We start from the raw sequence: 18,195 nt of genomic DNA, 5'->3' as shown, positions 1-18,195 counted from the left end.
TTTTGAACAAATATTTGGAATGAACCGATTCTAAAGATTCAGTTCACTTAAAAGAACTGGAATGCACTAGTACAAAAGAGTGCAGACGGCGAAGGGATGCCAAGGTCGAAATAGCTGACTCGTTAGTGACACGGGCTCTCGCTCGGAAAGAACTTGGTTCGATCCCAGGTGTGAGCATATACCTGAATGTGCTTTTAGAATTGGAACCTCGCTGCATATGCAGACAAATGCAAGTATTTATGAATAAATACATAAAGTGGCCCGCCCCCAAGTTGGCGGAGCAAACCAATGGATTACGCCCACTACCTAGGGGGCGGGGTGGAATCCAGTAGTGTAAGGGGCGGTTAGGGTTCCAAAGTAGGGTTTAAAGCTAGGGTTAGGGGCGGGCCACCTTATGTATTTACACATAAATACTTGCATTTGATGGCATATGCGTACGCAGCGAGTGTCCAATTCTACAAGCACATTAAGATATATGCTCACACATGGGCTCGAACTAAGTTCTTTCTGAGCGAGAGCCAAGGGAATCTTGGAAAACGTGTTGGAATGCGGCCCCGAGGACTAGAGCTTGACACCTGTGACCTTTGACCATGATATTTCCCTAATAGAGTGGCCTGTTATTAGGTACACTTGAAAATGGCGGTGTACCTAATGGAGTGTCCGGGTGATTCCCTCGTTAAGCGCACCTGCGTGAAAAGTTTTAGCTCCTGCGGAACGTGAAAGGAGCTAAAAGTTTTCACGCAGGTGCGCTTAACGAGGGTCACTTGGAAAACATGTTGGAACGCGGCCCCGAGGACTAGAGCTTGACACCTGTGACCTTTGACCATGATGTTTCCCTAATAAAGTGGCCTGTTATCAGGTACACTTGAAAATGGCGGTGTACCTAATGGAGTGTCCGTGTGATTCCCTCGTTAAGTGCACCTGCGTGAAAAGTTTTAGCTCCTGCGGAACGTGAAAGGAGCTAAAAGTTTTCACGCAGGTGCACTTAACGAGGGTCACTTGGAAAACATGTTGGAACGCGGCCCCCAGGACTAGAGCTTGACTCCTGTGACCTTTGACCATGATATTTCCCTAATAAAGTGGCCTGTTATTAGGTACACTTGAAAATGGCGGTGTACCTAATGGAGTGTCCGAGTGATTCCCTCGTTAAGTGCACCTGCGTGAAAAGTTTTAGCTCCTGCGGAACGTGAAAGTGACCAAAAACTTTTCACGCAGGTGCGCTTAACGAGGGTCACTTGGAAAACATGTTGGAACGCGGCCCCGAGGACTAGAGCTTGACACCTGTGACCTTTGACCATGATGTTTCCCTAATAAAGTGGCCTGTTATCAGGTACACTTGAAAATGGCGGTGTACCTAATGGAGTGTCCGTGTGATTCCCTCGTTAAGTGCACCTGCGTGAAAAGTTTTAGCTCCTGCGGAACGTGAAAGGAGCTAAAAGTTTTCACGCAGGTGCGCTTAACGAGGGTCACTTGGAAAACATGTTGGAACGCGGCCCCGAGGACTAGAGCTTGACACCTGTGACCTTTAACCATGATATTTCCCTAATAAAGTGGCCTGTTATTAGGTACACTTGAAAATGGCGGTGTACCTAATGGAGTGTCCGAGTGATTCCCTCGTTAAGTGCACCTGCGTGAAAAGTTTTAGCTCCTGCGGAACGTGAAAGTGACCAAAAACTTTTCACGCAGGTGCGCTTAACGAGGGTCACTTGGAAAACATGTTGGAACGCGGCCCCGAGGACTAGAGCTTGACGCCTGTGACCTTTGACCATGATGTTTCCCTAATAAAGTGGCCTGTTATCAGGTACACTTGAAAATGGCGGTGTACCTAATGGAGTGTCCGTGTGATTCCCTCGTTAAGTGCACCTGCGTGAAAAGTTTTAGCTCCTGCGGAACGTGAAAGGAGCTAAAAGTTTTCACGCAGGTGCGCTTAACGAGGGTCACTTGGAAAACATGTTGGAACGCGGCCCCGAGGACTAGAGCTTGACACCTGTGACCTTTGACCATGATGTTTCTCTAATAAAGTGGCCTGTTATCAGGTACACTTGAAAATGGCGGTGTACCTAATGGAGTGTCCGTGTGATTCCCTCGTTAAGTGCACCTGCGTGAAAAGTTTTAGCTCCTGCGTAACGTGAAAGGAGCTAAAGGTTTTCACGCAGCTGCGCTTAACGAGGGAATCACATGGACACTCCATTAGGTACACCGCCATTTTCAAGTGTACCTAATAACAGGCCACTTTATTATCTTGGAAAACATGTTGGAATGTGGCCCCAAGGACTAGAGCTTGACACCTGTGACCTTTGACCATGATATTTCCCTAATAAAGTGGCTTGTTATTAGGTACACTTGAAAATGGCGGTGTACCTAATGGAGTGTCCAACTGACGTCACAAATCAAACAGCCAATCAGGAGGTGGGGGTGAGGGCGGGTGTGGCACTTTTCACTTTCACTTAAGCTTTTTCCCTATTGAAGTGGCCTGTGATTAGGTACACCTCATGGACACTACAATAGGTACACTACACGAGATTAAAAAAAGAAAAAAGAATAAATAAATAAGAAAGTGTAGTGAACGATTTGGTGAACGATTCTTTTGAACAAGTATTTTGAGTGAACCGATTCTAAAGATTCAGTTCACCACGAACTGGAATGCACATGATTAGTACAAAACAGTGCAGACGACCGCGGGTTTCCACGTCGAAATATCCGACTGGATAACGACATCGGCTCTTGCTCGGTAAGAACTTGGTTCGATCCCAGGTGTGAGAATATACATAAATTTGCTTTTATTGTGCAATTATCCCTTTATTTATTCTTTTTTAATTTTGTTACCTCGTGTAGTGTACCTATTGAAGTGTCCATGAGGTGTACCTACACATATTGTCATATAAAGCAGTTAACCAAATGTCAGATTTTTATGTTTTAATTGGCGAATAAAAAAACAAGGAATAAAACACCAGACAAGTTTTAACATAAATGTTTATTTGAAAATAATATTAAAAGTAAATTTCAAACCAGCAATCTAATGTGAAATTGCAGTAGATATATTGGATAACAATATTTAGGCGTATAAATGCATACACGTTATTTTAAGTGTTATAAAATCAAGATGACCCAAAGAGAAGCATCATCTCCCCGTTGTTGCATAACGGCGCATCCCTTCATGCAATAAAGTTAGCCGTTAGCTTGGAGAAAACGCGCATAAAAGAAGTGGTGGTTCACGGAGTGGTTCTTTCTTTCCTTGGCAAATCGTAAATCGACATTCTGGCTTACATAGTTTCACTGACTGATCCGTTGATGCACGCACGGGGGGAAGGAAGGCAGTTGACCCATTGCGTCGTTCGCGAACGGGAAAGTCAGGATTCGTTTCCTCACTGATCCGTTCTCGCGATGAACTGGAAATGCAAATCACTCACTCACTGAGCCGTTCACTCACAGATCCGTTCAGTTAGTGAACGGGAAATGCAATTCACGACTCGTTCGTGAACAGGAAGTGACGTCATTTTCTCCTTTGTTTTGATTTACGGCGTGGTGGCACCAGCTTCAATGCGCATTACCGACACCTACTGGTTGAAGTCATGTGAACTGAAAAAGAACGAAACACTTTAGGAAGTGATTCGTTCACTAACCCTAAGCCTTGTATTTATATTCGCCAATCAAAACATAAAAATCAGACTTTTGCTTAACTGCTTTATATGACAATATATATATATTAGGGGCGTAACGATTCATCGATACACATCGATTAATCGATATGCTCTACGATTTGTTGGCATCGATGCTAAACGTAAACATTGATCTATATCACCCGTTTTTGACCTCGGACATTAGACACGACTTTATTTTGAAATCCAGTTCATTGTTGCTTGCTTCTTCTTTCCGGGAGCAGTGCGCGGCGTGTTGTGTCGTGAGCAGAGCAGACACTTGAAAGGGGAGCCGACAACTACGCGGCTCCTGGGCAGGTGCTCTGGCTAGTGTCCAAGAAGACGAGGAAATTCGCTCCCCTTTGGGCTTCAAGTCATTCGTTTGGAAGCACTTTGTAATTTCCTAAATAAAGAGTTTGCAGTACCTTGTTGATTTTGCGTATGAATTGTTATAAATCAGGATATTGTTCTATATCGATCGTAGAACACTATATCGTGATGTATCGTGAATGAATCACAGCAGGCTTTAAGATATCGGCAAATATCGTATCGTGGTTCTTTGTATCGATATGATATCGTATCGTGGTTCTTTGTATCGATATGATATCGTATCGTTACAAAACCCGCGATTTACACCCCTAGTTTGTAACCCTAACCTTGATTTAAAACCCTAGTCGGAAACCCTAACCCTAGCTTGAAACCCTAATTAGCAATGGCAAAACTCCTTGGAAACCCTGGTCGGAAACCCTAACCCTAGTTTTGAAAGCCTAGTTAGAAACCCTAATCTAGAAACCCTAAAAGTAGTTTAAAACCCTCGTTGGAAACCCTAACCTTAGCTTTAAAACCTAGTTTGTAACCCTAAGCTTGGTTTAAAACCCTAGTCGGAAACCCTACCCCTTGTTTGAAACTTTAATTAGCGATGGCAAAACTCCTTGGAAACCCTGGTCGGAAACCCTAACCCTAGTTTTGAAAGCCTAGATAGAAACCCTGATCTTAGAAACCATAAAAGTAGTTTGAAGCCCTCGTTGGAAACCCTAACCCTAGCATTAAAACCAAGTTTGTAACCCTAACCTTTGTTTAAAACCCTAGTCGGAAACCCTAACCCTAGTTTGAAACCCTAAATAGCAATGGCAAAACTCTTTGGAAACCCTGGTCGGAAACCCTAACCCTCGTTTTGAAAGCCTAGTTAGAAACCCTAATCTTAGAAACCCTAAAAGTAGTTTGAAACCCTCGTTGGAAACCCTAACCCTAGCTTTAAAACCTAGTTTGAAACCCTAACCTTGGTTTAAAACCCTAGTCGGAAACCCTGAGCCTAGTTTGAAACCCTAATTAGCGATGGCAAAACTCCTTGGAAACCCTAGTCGGAAACCCTAACCCTAGTTTTGAAAGCCTAGTTAGAAACCCTAACACTAACTCTAGTTTTGAAAGCCTAGTTAGTAACCCTAACCCTAACCCTAACTCTAACCCTAACCCTAGTTTTGAAAGCCTAGTTAGAAACCCTAACCCTAACTCTAGTTTTGAAAGCCTAGTTAGTAACCCTAACCCTAACTCTAACCCTAACCCTAACCCTAACTCTAACCCTAGTTTTGAAAGCCTAGTTAGAAACCCTAACCCCAACCCTAATCCTAACCCTAATTTTGGAAACCCTAGTCGAAAACCCTAACCCGAGTTTTGAAAGCCTACTTAGAAACCCTAACCCTAACTCTAGTTTTGAAAGCCTAGTTAGTAACCCTAACCCTAACCCTAACTCTAACTCTAACCCTAACCCTAACTCTAACCCTAACGCTAAATCTAACCCTAACCCTAACCCTAGTTTTGAAAGCCTAGTTAGAAACCCCAACCCTAATCCTAACCCTAATTTTGGAAACCCTAGTCGAAAACCCTAACCCTAGTTTTGAAAGCCTAGTTAGAAACCCTAATCTTAGAAACCCTAAAAGTAATTTGAAAGCCTCGTTGGAAACCTTAAGCCTAGCTTTAAAACCTAGTTTGTAACCCTAACCTTGGTTTAAAACCCTAGTCGGAAACCCTAACCCTAGTTTGAAACCCTAATTAGCAATGGCAAAACTCCTTGGAAACCCTGGTCGGAAACCCTAACCCTAGTTTTGAAAGCCTAGTTAGTAACCCTATTCTTAGAAACCCTAAATAGTTTGAAATTAGGGGTGTAACGATTCATCGATACATCGATATAATGCTCTACGATTTGTTGGCATCGATGCTAAACGTAAACATCGATCTATATCGCCTGTTTTTGACCTCGGACATTCGACGCGACTTTATTTTGAAATCCAGTTCATTGTTGCTTGCTTCCTCTTTCCGGGAGCAGTGCGCGGCGTGTTGTGTTGTGAGCAGAGCAGGCACTTGAAAGGGGAGCCGACAACTACGCGGCACCTGGGCTGGTGCTATGGCTAGTGTCCAAGAAGACGAGGAAATTCGCTCCCCTTTGGGCTTCAAGTCATTCGTTTGGAAGCACTTTGTAATTTCCTAAATAAAGAGTTTGCGGTACCTTGTTGATTTTGCGTATGAATTGTTATAAATCAGGATATTGGAATCACAATCACAATTGATCACAATCACTTTCAATAGTTTATTCCTTACACTGTCTAAAACCTTTTTTCAAAAACTGTCACTTTCATTTACAAAAGAAACACAATTTACAGAATATTTAGTATTTATTTTTATTCAATTATTCGACTCTCCAACCATATATAGGAATAGAACTTTACGTCTTTTGTTGTAATATAACTGATTTGAATATAGAAGCTGGTGTAACACTTAACAGATTTTTGTTGGTGGTGTGCCTCGAGATTTTTTCCAATGAAAAGGTGTGGCGTGAATGAAAAAAGGTTGGGAAACACTGCTCTATTCCATGACAGCAAATATCAGGAAATGGCAGTAAATCCATGGCGGCAAGAGTTGACATAAGAGGAAAGCATTGTGGGTGGGTGCACGGCATCTTGAAGACAGAAATGACTCCAAGTTTGAAATCAGCATATGGTAGTGGCATTAAAAGCTGCCATTGTTTTTTTTGAATACTTTACAGCGACACTTGAGAAATATGATGCAATAGCGCTCTTACATTCTCTCAAGTGGGCTTTTGGTAGACAAGTACTTTTGAGCGCGGATGAGTAGAATGGCCTCGGCAGCCGGGCTCCTCTAGGACTTTTTTTGTGAGCCCTTCCTTCTTACGGCTACCTCTTCACAGATGTTGTTGTTAGCTGACAATAGTGAGGCCGGATGCTTTCAGCATGGAGCCAAGCGCCGTGGCCCGCTCTCACGGGCCCATTTGTTAGCGGCTATAGTCTTTCTTTTCCCACATGGCTCAAGTGTGTTCTTCCTCCAACATTTGTAGCCTAAGCTTCTTGCTCAAGTAGTTTTCTTCCTCACTTAATCAAACAAGTGGAATATCTCCCCGTACCTCTGAGTGCCTATTGGCGCGTACTCGGAGGGAGGGAGGGAGGGTCATTGCCTCGCCTTCCGAATCCACCTCGAGAGGTTTCAGCGGGTTCTCATGGAGGAGCCCATGCTGAGTGTTGTACAGCAAACATAAAAACACGCTCCACTTGTGAGTGTATTGTTGGAGCCAAGACAAGACCCTCAGGAACACTTAAAAGGGAGGGGTGGTTGAATGTCAATACATGGACCGACCGCCGCTGGGTTCTGGTCACAACCTTTCTTCTGACGTCAGGGGAATGAGAGTGACCGTCACCGTGGTGAAATGCAGAATAATAATCCCTTAATCACCTGAGCATTGCCAGTTTGAGGTTTTATCTGGAATGGATGTGAAAGCCTCCAGTGCCAAGTGATTACAGCATTTGATCTGGGTAATCATGTCTTCACTGGCCTGCCTTGGGCCCGAAGGCTGTGGAGCTCTAATCCACGGTGCATTCTAGTGGAATCGCATTACACAAAGACCACCAGGGTTCTCCTCGAGAGAGAGAAGAGGGGAGGGGGGGTGAAGGAAGAGGTTGTCATGGAAACAGGCTTTTCTTTCTCCATCCTACACACACACGCACACACAGCCTCCTGGGTGCAGATAAGCAAAGGACAGGTTCTATGTTTACTTCCCACGAACCCTCCAATCCGAGCAGGCCGGGTCCTGATAAGACGAGGCCCGAACAGCCGACGAACGACCACAGGCAGAAGATAAGCAGTCAAGGCGAGCCGCCATCAGCTTCCAACCAGGATGAAGAAGCCTGCAAAAAAAACAGGATTCATTTGGATTAGGTTGGATTGCTTTTGCTGCTACGGTCAGACTACCATTTTTTTTTTTGGGGGGTTGTACATGTGCTTTTGATGTTGCACTTGACTCCGTGGAATCACATAACATTGGCACAACAATGACCTGGAAACTACTTTCAATAAGTGATTCCCAAACGACATGTCATGATAATAATCAGAGGTGTGACGCTAGCCGGCATCTGTAACAAACACAGACGTAACCTCTGCCAAAATGTTTCTTTTTCATGACCCAAGGTAAGTAAGAATTGGATGCGGCAACGGACAAGCGTCAATATTATGCAAAATATGCCAACATGATGACTTCATTTCCACACCCATTCTTTGAACAAGGCGCGGTAATAACGCAACAAGACTAATTACTCGGCAAAATGTGCTGTAGCCTCGGTGTCAGGAGCTTGTTTTTCCTTTTGGCCTCATTTTGTGCCCATGTTTACATTTGTCTCTTTGATTTGGATGAAATTAATCACCCATTTATATTCAGTCATTTTATATTAAAAATGTCTTTTTCTGTATTACAAAGTCAATGTTTTGGATTGCCTATTTACACCTGCATGAAGTAACTTCACAAACAGAAGCAAAGAAGAACCCATTTTGTGGTTAAAAGAACAGTTTCTTCCCAGGAAGAGCCCGCCTGCCTGAGTGACGACAGAGCAGTAGGCCACTCCAATCATTGGGAAGTGCTTTGAGAGCCCGCTTCTGGCCCACATCCAGGTCAACACAGCGGACTACTGCAATACAAAGAGAGGAACCAAATACACATATTACAGGTATACTGCTCCAAATATGGATTTGGTAAACTGACATTTGAAATACAATCATGAAACACAAGTCATTGGAAACGAGCCATTTGTCAATTAGGCGTGACTCGAGCCCTAAGCAACCGTGATGTCATTTTCAGTTGATAGGAAGTGGCAAAATGGCCGCCAACCTGAGATGGATACAAACGTGTGCATTCATATTCCACAAATGTCAGGAGTGAGCTTTCAATTGTGTCAGGACCGCAAATCAAAAAGGTTAAACCTGTTTGTAAAAATGAATGCGTGTCATCTGTTTTGGTTTGATGGTTCCAAATGTGTTTTTGTTGAGTTGCGTTCTGTTTTCATTGAATTTGAATGTTTTGTGCTGGCAACCAAAACAACATTCCTCTTTCAGTCAATAATAGATAGCAGCTAGCAGGGATGCTTTTCATAAATGAAGAATTCCAAAGTGCAATTTATTTGATTTTTTTTTTTGTCTCCGGGGGCAATGAGAACATTCGATTCAATTGTTGCAGAAAGTGTATCTCGGCCTCCTTTTTTTGTCCCCTAGTCTGTTTTCTCACTGGTAAAACGTTGTTTCTATTTATTGCTGTCCACCGAAGCATCCGTCGCTGGCCGTATTCCCAACGAGCCTTACAAAAGCAGATTTGATTGAAAAGACAGACGAGCAATCTTTGGACTGGATCTCTTTTGAAAAATATATCATGACATAATCATGTTTTCTCCTTCAAAGCCCAGCGGAGAGCCGTCCGTGCGTCTGTCAGATTGCCCTGGTCTCGCTCTCGGCCGAGCAGAAACAGCCGTCGTGTGTTAATAGAACCCAGAGGCGCTCTGAAACCCGACTACCCATTCCGCTTTACGCGCTCAGCCAGGAGATTAAAGTCGGGGAAACATTACCGGGGGCCGGATAATTGCCCCGTGTCTCCAGCAGACAAAAGACAACGCTCGGCAATTCCCTGGCTAAATTGTCGGGAGAGGCTGAAGGATCCTTCAAGGCTGCGGCAAATTGTACGCTGCTGTCCGGCTAGCAAACTAGCAATCTCTGGATATTATGAGCCTTGGCCGTAATGACAAATGGCACTCTGATAATGGAGTGGAGGCACCAGATAGAGAAAAAGAAAAGACTGCCTTGCTCGCCACTTTGCTTGCTTTCATGTTTTGAAATTTCTCATCTGAGTTTTTAATTGAAAGTGTTTGCCACGATTGCAACACTCATCCCTACACCTGCAAGCAATCGCCATCCTAATAGGTTTCTTTGGCCTCCATCCTGATTCCCATTTCCGATTTGGCGTCTTTTGGAAGTTCAGACGCTATTTTAGTCCACTAAACACAAGGTTTACATGTGATACGCCATTATTAACGATGAGAAAGTATTGAATTATTATTATTCTTTGTGATGTTTGGCTGGGAGCTTCGACGAGCTCATAGTCAAGCGGAGTGAGTCCATTTTGCCCTGTCGAAAATGTACACTACAACAACATTGTGTTCTACTTCCCAAATATTTGGTCTGTGACTCATGTACTCGGTCTACACTAAAAAACTTGGCCTCCATTTTCAGCATTAATACAGAAAGCACTTTTCCTCACTTTTCCATTGCGCAATACCAGCTCAACTCTTCTCGGTCCATGTTGCACTTGAAAACAGCCTTGCAAAATATCTCCGCATCGACCCAATCGCCCAGAATGAGAAATACTAACAATGGCGGATGGATGGCTCCTTTCATTACAGTTTTGCATTTGATCGAAGAAGAGCCTGAGAGCTGTGGGACAATGTCAACTGTGCAGACACAAGATCCATTTTTTATATCGCTCGTTAGCGTGACGGCTAACTGGAGTCCGTCCGTCCGTCCGTCCCAGCTGACAGCTGCTCCAGTAATTTACGAATGAATTTGTTTGTTCTTGATGCGTTAGTTAATTTGCTTCATTCAACAAATAGCTTCAAGTGGCCATGAGCAGACAACAATCTGCTTCATTTTTATTCCACAAAACTCAATATTAATCCAAATACTGTGTTTCGGCTAACGCATTGAGTTGACCCAGTTTTGATTGTGGTTCGATGAAAACGATACGTGTGACGATTTGCCAATGAGCAGCCTTCATTCTGAAAAGTGCCTTCAAGCATGCTGATAACCTTGAGATGGACGAGGACATCTCCAGCGCTTAATGAGTTGCTGACAAGTGTTAAGTTTGTGTCCAAATTAACAGAAGCCTTTGTCAGGGCTCTCCTTTGCTCAAGCACTTTCACTCGCTCACGATGCAATTTTCTCACTCTGCCTGGCTGGCTGTCTGGCTGGCTGGCTGCCTACCTGCTTGACGCTCCAGTGGCTCTGTGCTGTCTGGCTTTGGGCTCCTCATTGGTCGTGGCGCTTCATGTTTGGAATTAGCCGCTTAATGAGAACAAAAGGAATTAATTGGTGCTTTTAAGCCTAATGAGACGCTCGCTAAATTAACAGGCCTTCATCAATAGAAACAAATCAAATCTTCCAGCTTGTTGTTGGGGACTATTATTGTGACAAAGCGTTTGACAAAATGATGAATAGCAGGTCAGGAGAGACCATCTGTGCTCTTCTAAACCCGTGCAGATTGAGGTCGAAGTGATGGCGATAAGAAGGGCGATGAGAGAAAAGAGTGAGTAAAGAAAGTTGAAGGGGGGTGGGGTGCATTTGCTCGCTTTATTCATCATCCTCGAGCATGATACCACTGTCCAGCCATGGTTAGAAAAGAAAGAACCCCCCCAAAAAAGCCACGTGCATTAGCATGTGAAAGGTACTTGCTGTCAGACGATGGGCCCAGAAAGCCAAAGAGCTCTGATTTGGAGGGATATTTAACCTCCATTCAGCCAGCAACAAAAGCCTGGCTGTCACGCTGAGAGCTCTGCTTCAGCCTGATTGGGGCTTGCGAGGGGGGCAAGAGGCCAGGAAGGGGGGGACCGCTAGGATCACAGACCTCATTTGTTCCCCCTCTTTACTTTAGCCTGTCTCTATTCCCACTGAAGAGCCGCATTTCCTCTCAGCCCAAAGCCCGCCCGCCCGCTTCCTCTTCTCTCAAAGTTGTAAATGTAGGACCCGAGGAATAAATTGGACGGGAAGGGGAGGAGTAATACATCTCCATCATGTCCGCCGACCTTTTATTTACATCACGTTGTTGTCGGAATGACGCAGTGAGGAAGCTGGAGACGTGACGGAAGTGCTTATCGGCATGTGGTTGGCCCCGCCTCCGCCCGCATTCTGGCCACCCACCCAGCCGGGCCGGTTTGTGTACGATGAAGAAAAAGGCTTGCTTTCCTGCGCCGAGCAAATAAACAGGCTGTGTCTTTAGGGGGGCGGGAGGTGGCGGACGGGCGGGCGTGCTGTCTCGGTGTTGTTTAGCTCTCTGGGCGGAGATAAGGAATTCTTTGATGGGCTTGCGAGAAACGAGAGCGATTTATAGCGGCTAATCTGATTTGCACTGAGATGCTGTGGTCATTGCAAGGAGCCGTAATTACATGGAGGGAGGGAGGGAGGGATTAGGCGCACACCCCGCCGGCAGCTCTCAACCCGGTGAGATGGTTCAAGGCACGAGAACTGCTTGTTGCCGCGACAACTGCTGAGCAGTTCATGGTGCAGATTAAGCATTTTGAGGCACTGGGAAATGAGCTTTTGGAAGACTCTCGGCAGGGTAAAGGAATGTTCCCGTTAGCACGGGATAGCGTCAATGGGAACGTTGCAGCTTTGCAGTTGTACTTTTAGGTTCAAGATGATAGCTCCCATACTGCTGATCTAAATGAGCTTGGAGGGTCTGCAGTGTCCTGGTTTTTCATAGTACTAGCATTAGCAGCATTAGCTTTAGCGTTTGCCTCAGTTTAGCACACTACGGGCTGATGACCTTTCCCAAACAAAAAAATGTATCTTCAATCTAGGTTTATTTTATGTAACAAGTGGGAATCATAATTTATCTTTCGATACAGTATCAGCTACTTCTGGACATTTTGGGGACAAACGGGATACACCCAGGACTGGTCGGCAGTAAATCGCAAGGGTCATACAGCGTAAACAAACAAGCAAACTGGAGTATTGACGTGATGTCGTCCTTTGAGTCGCCTGTTTACAGAAAGCACATCCCATCCATCCATCCATCCATCCATCCATCCATCCATCCATCCATCCATCCATCCATCCATCCATCCATCCATCACGTCCCATTTTGCCGCCCGAGCGAGCGAGCACTCTCAGCCTTGCCATTCTTCGCACGTTTTTGCCCCTTTTTGTGCAAGGTGCCCAAAGCGCATATTCAGCACCTCTCCCCTTGCCATTTATCAGCCGTGCATTTCAAAGAATTGCACCCTCACTTCATCCGCAGCGATGACTTCCACGCTTGGCTGGCGTTTGGAAAGCGCGCTTGGCTAATCCACTCATTGCTTTGTGCCTCTGGCGCCATCAAGCATCGGGCACCCGCTTGGATGCCCGTGCATAAATTACTGCCACACAACATAAAGCGCCGGGAGGATTTTCCTTAACGATCGCCAACGCTTTAAACGCTTCTGCTTCAACAGTCGATATTGCTCAGCCCATTCAATTATTCCGCGGCCCGTCCCTCATTAACCAAATCCTGACCTTGACACGTCTGCCCTATTTCCCCCCACCCCCCCGGCCGACAGACTCGGCTCGCCAAACGACTGTGTTTGCTCAGATATTGGCTGGCAAATCCATGCATATTGATAAGTTGTTTGCAGTGTAATTGAAAATGTCAGTTATGAGGCCGGTGCAGACAAAGGTCGGCTCCATGAATAAAAGCTGACAGCGTTGGAGGGAAGGATGAATTCTGTTTTTATACACTTGAATGAATCCACCCCCCCCCCTCCCCTACATGCGCGCTCATTATTTGCCCAACGGACCCGCGCTAATGACCAGAGCACATTGTTGTAAGCCTGAGCTAATTACATGGAACCACTCTACATTTTCATATTGCATCGTGCATTGGTTTGCACAAAGTTGATTGAAATTCAAATCTGCTCGCAAAGGTCAGATTGTTCATCATTCATATCTCATGGTCTGGGTAAATATCCACGGCTCCAAGATTCGATTGGAATATTTTCATCAAATTGGTTAGGCCGTGAAGCAAAGCAGATGTCCCTTTGGGATCTGCACGCGTCGCCCATTGCACAACAACGACGTGAAACGTCCATCAAAAGCGCTCGGGCTCTGCATAATGAAGGCGGAGCGGATTTTCATTTCAATTTCCATGCAAAAGAATATATAGTAGCAACTAAAATGACTTCATGCAAGATGTCTAAATATATTAAGCAATCGTACCTTGGGGTGTCATTTGAGTGGTGATCTCAGAGATGAGTCAATAGATTTGCCTCTGGTGTCTTCTCTGAAAACGAGAAATAGAATTGATCAGTTGTACTTTATTACAGCTGCAGCTGGTGCAAAATGTGCGCTAGAAATGAACTTGGATTATGTTTGATCGTATTTTTACAGCCCTAATATATACAAAGGAATTATTTCAACCCAAAAAAAATTGGATGATGAAAAATTGTAATATTTAAAACCACGCTACTCATCTCCACAGGGGGGCCATCCAGAGGTTAGCGTGCTTGCCACCATTTCAACATAACCAAAGATTTGAACCTCAATCCCCAGGAGCCTCTGTTGGCTTTCACGGCAACTCAAGCCCCTCCGGCTGAGTAGTGACTGCCTGCTGGTCCTTTAATCGATTGCTAATGGGTTCAATTCCAACGTTGAAGAGCTGCTTGGAAGCCGGCCGGCCGGCCTTGAGACTGAATGAAGTGGAAATACCATTTGCGGCTTTATGAGCCAGCCGTTATAGTGCAGCGAGAGACCTCTATTGGGCACGCTCCGTAGCGCTGCGCTGCACAGACTTGCGCCCAATTGCCTGATGCTTTTCTTTTTTCTTCTTACGTTCGTTCTCTCTCGCTGCTTTCGTCTCAGCGCGTTCCATTTACTGTACACCGTGCCCTCCGGCGTTTCCATCTATTCAATCGGCAACAAAATAGCTTTGCTGCATTTTTCACAAGCCCTGATGGGATGGGTTGGAGCTAACGACCATCTCTTCCCGGTCGGTACACGGGAAGAGCCAACAGATGCATTCGATCTTGAAAGCGGCGCATTATTTCTCACTTTGTAAGTCGGGCTCACGTGTCTTTTTGATCACGCGGACGGGAATAGATGATATAATAATTGATGAAACTGGCCTGCGATTGCACCGTGTGACGGCGATGCGGTGGTTGCTGCTGCTGCTGCGCGAGAGCTTTGGCACTCCGGTCGGCCGCTTAACAGCTCGCTCTGCCCGCCCAGGGCTCCGCAGTCCTCTTAAGAGCTTACTCTGGCTGAAATGCAAACCTAAGCAGCCAGCACTGCTCTACATTTCACAGCCAGTCCCAGCAGACATGTGCTCTTTGAAGCATTTCTGGGCCAGGGATACAAGTCTTGTTTGTTCAGTGCTTCTGGAGAGGGAGCCAAGCAAGGAAAAGCTTTTTTTTCTTTTTTTTTTTTCTTTCACCACTGTAGAGTAACATTCTTTGACGTCTTAACAGAAAGCCTTGTATTGTCACGCATGGTGCCAGATGCCTTGGTAGAAAATGAGTAGCGGGGAGGCTACGATAGTTTGTGGGTGTCGGATGATCCGGCAATTTGGGCTAGAGAGGCTCACGGCAATCTCAGCAGTTGAGAAATGTCATCAATTCATTGAAATGACCATCCTAAGGCAAAACGGTGACCAATCAACCCACAGCTACGTTTGCCATCATCGATTCAAGAAATGGAGTCAAACGTAGCCAGTTTGAGGTTTCAAACGTCGGTGGTGATCTGAACTGAACTTGCTCCTTTGATCTTCCACAACATTAAAAAGCCGGGTGCAATCAAAGGAGCAGATTTTGGTCGGCCAGCTGGATCAGGCAGGTTAGCTAGCTAGCAGGCTACAAAGCGCCTGTTTGTGTTTGCTGGCTCATCTTCCAGCAGCAAGTAGAGTATGACAGGATTGACATGCACGTTCCTAATCTTTGTCAGCGAACCGGTTTGGAGATGTAATTCACATGGTATGTCTTTTGATTCGGATTAGTCCGACCAATCCTCTTAGCCGCGGGCGGCTCGGTATAACTTGTCAGTGACAAGGCCGTCTCGCGGAGCTGCGCAAATCCTCATATCCACCCCTCCCAGACTCCCAACTCTTAATTCTAATCTGTCCAAATCTGATCTGAGACTTTAACTTCCAAATACGCCTTGAAAGCCGGAGCTCAAGATGAAGTTCATGCGAGGGCTTTGGATTACATAAATTGAGGTTGGGGATTTCCAGTACGGCCTCATGCTCGGATGATAGTTGAGGGGCAAACCTTCTTCATTTGCTCTTAAATGAAGTGCTCATTACGCTCGGTAACCTCGCTAATTCTTCAGTTATTGAGCGTTGGTGTGGATTTGCACAATCCATCTTTTATATTTAGAAAAGGAATTTGTCAAATTAAAAAAAAGAAATCGGATGACAATTTTTGGACATCCGACGACGACGACGAAGACGTATTGAAACGCATGAGTCACACTGGTGATCCTTTAAGGTTCTTTATAATTCAATAAACAGGATTTAAAGTGGAGCAGGCGTGCTCCACTTTTACCGCCTCAGCCGGAAGCCCACAAAGCGGCGGCACTTATTAAACGTTGTAAGATTATGCGTTAATCTCACAGAACACATGTTGGCTGGAATAAAAGCAATTTTATTTCTGAAACAGTGCTCTCTCTCTCTCTCTCTCTCTCTCTCCTCTCGATAATCTCCGCCCAGCTTCTGCTACGGAATGTGAAATGTTGGCGTTTTTGGGCTGTCGAGCGACGAGGCTCCTATCTAAGCCCTCGCTTGCGAGTACCTGCGATTTGGACTGCACCCCGAGCCTAAAGACAAACTCGGTTCCCGGTCGCGGAGGATTTAGGGTCGGTGTACTTTGCTCTCTCTCGGTGAGACAGTGTGTGAAGATGACGATAAGCCAAAGCTGTAAATCCCAGACTTATCGGGGCCGCGTGGCAAGCTTTAATGGAGGCGGCTCACTGTCTGAGCTTTAGCGAGAATCGCATTAAGATTCCCCTTCACCTCGACCAGGCATGTTTGTTGTCACTTTCCGATCGAATCTCATGTCGGACGACTGCTCTTCCGAGATGGAACAGTCTGGCTGCACGAATGACAAAGTATTGCAAGAACTCTGGCAGATTTGACTTTTTGTATCTAGCAAAGGGAGCAAGCAGAAGCTCACCGACAAAGATGTGATCACAGAATGATTCGTGTTTGACGATAAAGACGCGCTTCCCTTGTTTGCCACTTGAAGGAAAATGTATCAAATCTTAAATTGCCCTCAGTGGGTGAGACATTTGCCTTTGAATAACAATGCATGTTTTCACTCAGACATTTCGAAATGCGGCAAGACTCGAATATTTGAAATGCGGGCGGGCGGGCATTCAAAGAAAGGATTTGCCACTTTTGCATGACATTTGACTTTGCTTTTTGGAGAGGCTAGTTGGAGTCCCCCATTCATTCATTTTCTTGTTTGACCAGGACGTAGTCCTCATATTTTTACATTCTTTAGAAGGAATTCAATGTGTAAATTGATCAATCATAAAAAAGTCAGCAATTGCATCCCGGCATGTTTACTCAGGTGCCCGCCTGCTCGCTCGATGCAGCGCCGACTTTAACACTCTGCTGCCTCTCAGGCAAATGCCAAAACAAATCTTGTCATAATTAGCAGTAATCCTGCTCATTACCATCTGCTTAATTATCCTATTAATAGCACTTCCTGAGAGAGCTTGTTTGCCGTGCGGACGAATGTTTGTTTCCTAAATTAGCGGACAAAAAGACAGCTCCATTGTTCAAACAGCAGCTTTGACAAAGCAGAACAGGCAGGATTAACAACAGCACACGGAGCGTCGCCAGCCAGCCAGCCAGCGGCTCATCTCCGCCTGGCACTGACAGGCGAAGGGAGGAGGCCAATGGGCCAACAACGGCACCCACCGCTCTTCTTCTGCTCCAAATGTGCATCGCTAGCTAGCCGCTGATGTTGTGGCAAAGCAGCTGGAGAATGTGACAGAATTACATCAGACCAAAACAAAGCAAGGCGCAGGTGCCTAAATGTTGTACGGCTAAGCTAGCAAGGAGACATTTTATACAGGTGGCAAGATGGCAAACATTGACCGTACTGCTTATCATAAAAGATATCTTGTAATTCGAGTCCAGAGTCCATGATGAATCCCAGTTCCAACGAATCAGAAAGAGTGCCTCATTGTACACGGTTTTGCTAACGGCCACAAGAACCAAGATCCCTAAAAAAACATCCTGCCAACAGTCAAGTGCTCCGAGTGATTCCATCCTCGCTTACGAGACACTAAAGTAAACTTATGACGTGCGACTCCATCTATTCTCGTAAAATTCCCGGTAGAAGGGAATCGGATCTGTCTTATCCATTAAGCCTGCGTTTCCAAACAAGTGGAAAGCTTTTAAAGTAAATAAGGCAAGTGCTCAGGTTGAGCTGAAGACCAGCCAGTGAGGCTCAGCTCAGCTCAGCTCAGCACAGAACCTGAGCAGGCC

At 45.3% G+C, this 18,195-nt stretch overlaps 1 long non-coding RNA gene across 1 annotated transcript; it reads right to left on the bottom strand.

The window, feature by feature from the left end:
• Positions 1-6,665: 6,665 nt before the first annotated feature.
• On the bottom strand, positions 6,666-14,266 carry LOC119124936. The gene is made up of 3 exons (XR_005098367.1): positions 13,926-14,266; positions 8,425-8,605; positions 6,666-7,831 (listed from the first exon to the last, which is right to left on the bottom strand). It is a non-coding gene; the product is annotated as an uncharacterized LOC119124936 (long non-coding RNA).
• Between the last annotated feature and the right edge of the window lie 3,929 nt (positions 14,267-18,195).

Source organism: Syngnathus acus, chromosome 6, assembly GCF_901709675.1.
Source record: "Syngnathus acus chromosome 6, fSynAcu1.2, whole genome shotgun sequence".
NCBI classification, from domain to species: domain Eukaryota; kingdom Metazoa; phylum Chordata; class Actinopteri; order Syngnathiformes; family Syngnathidae; genus Syngnathus; species Syngnathus acus.
Note: the sequence above shows the minus strand (reverse complement) of the source record. Positions and strands in the feature narration are given on the sequence as shown.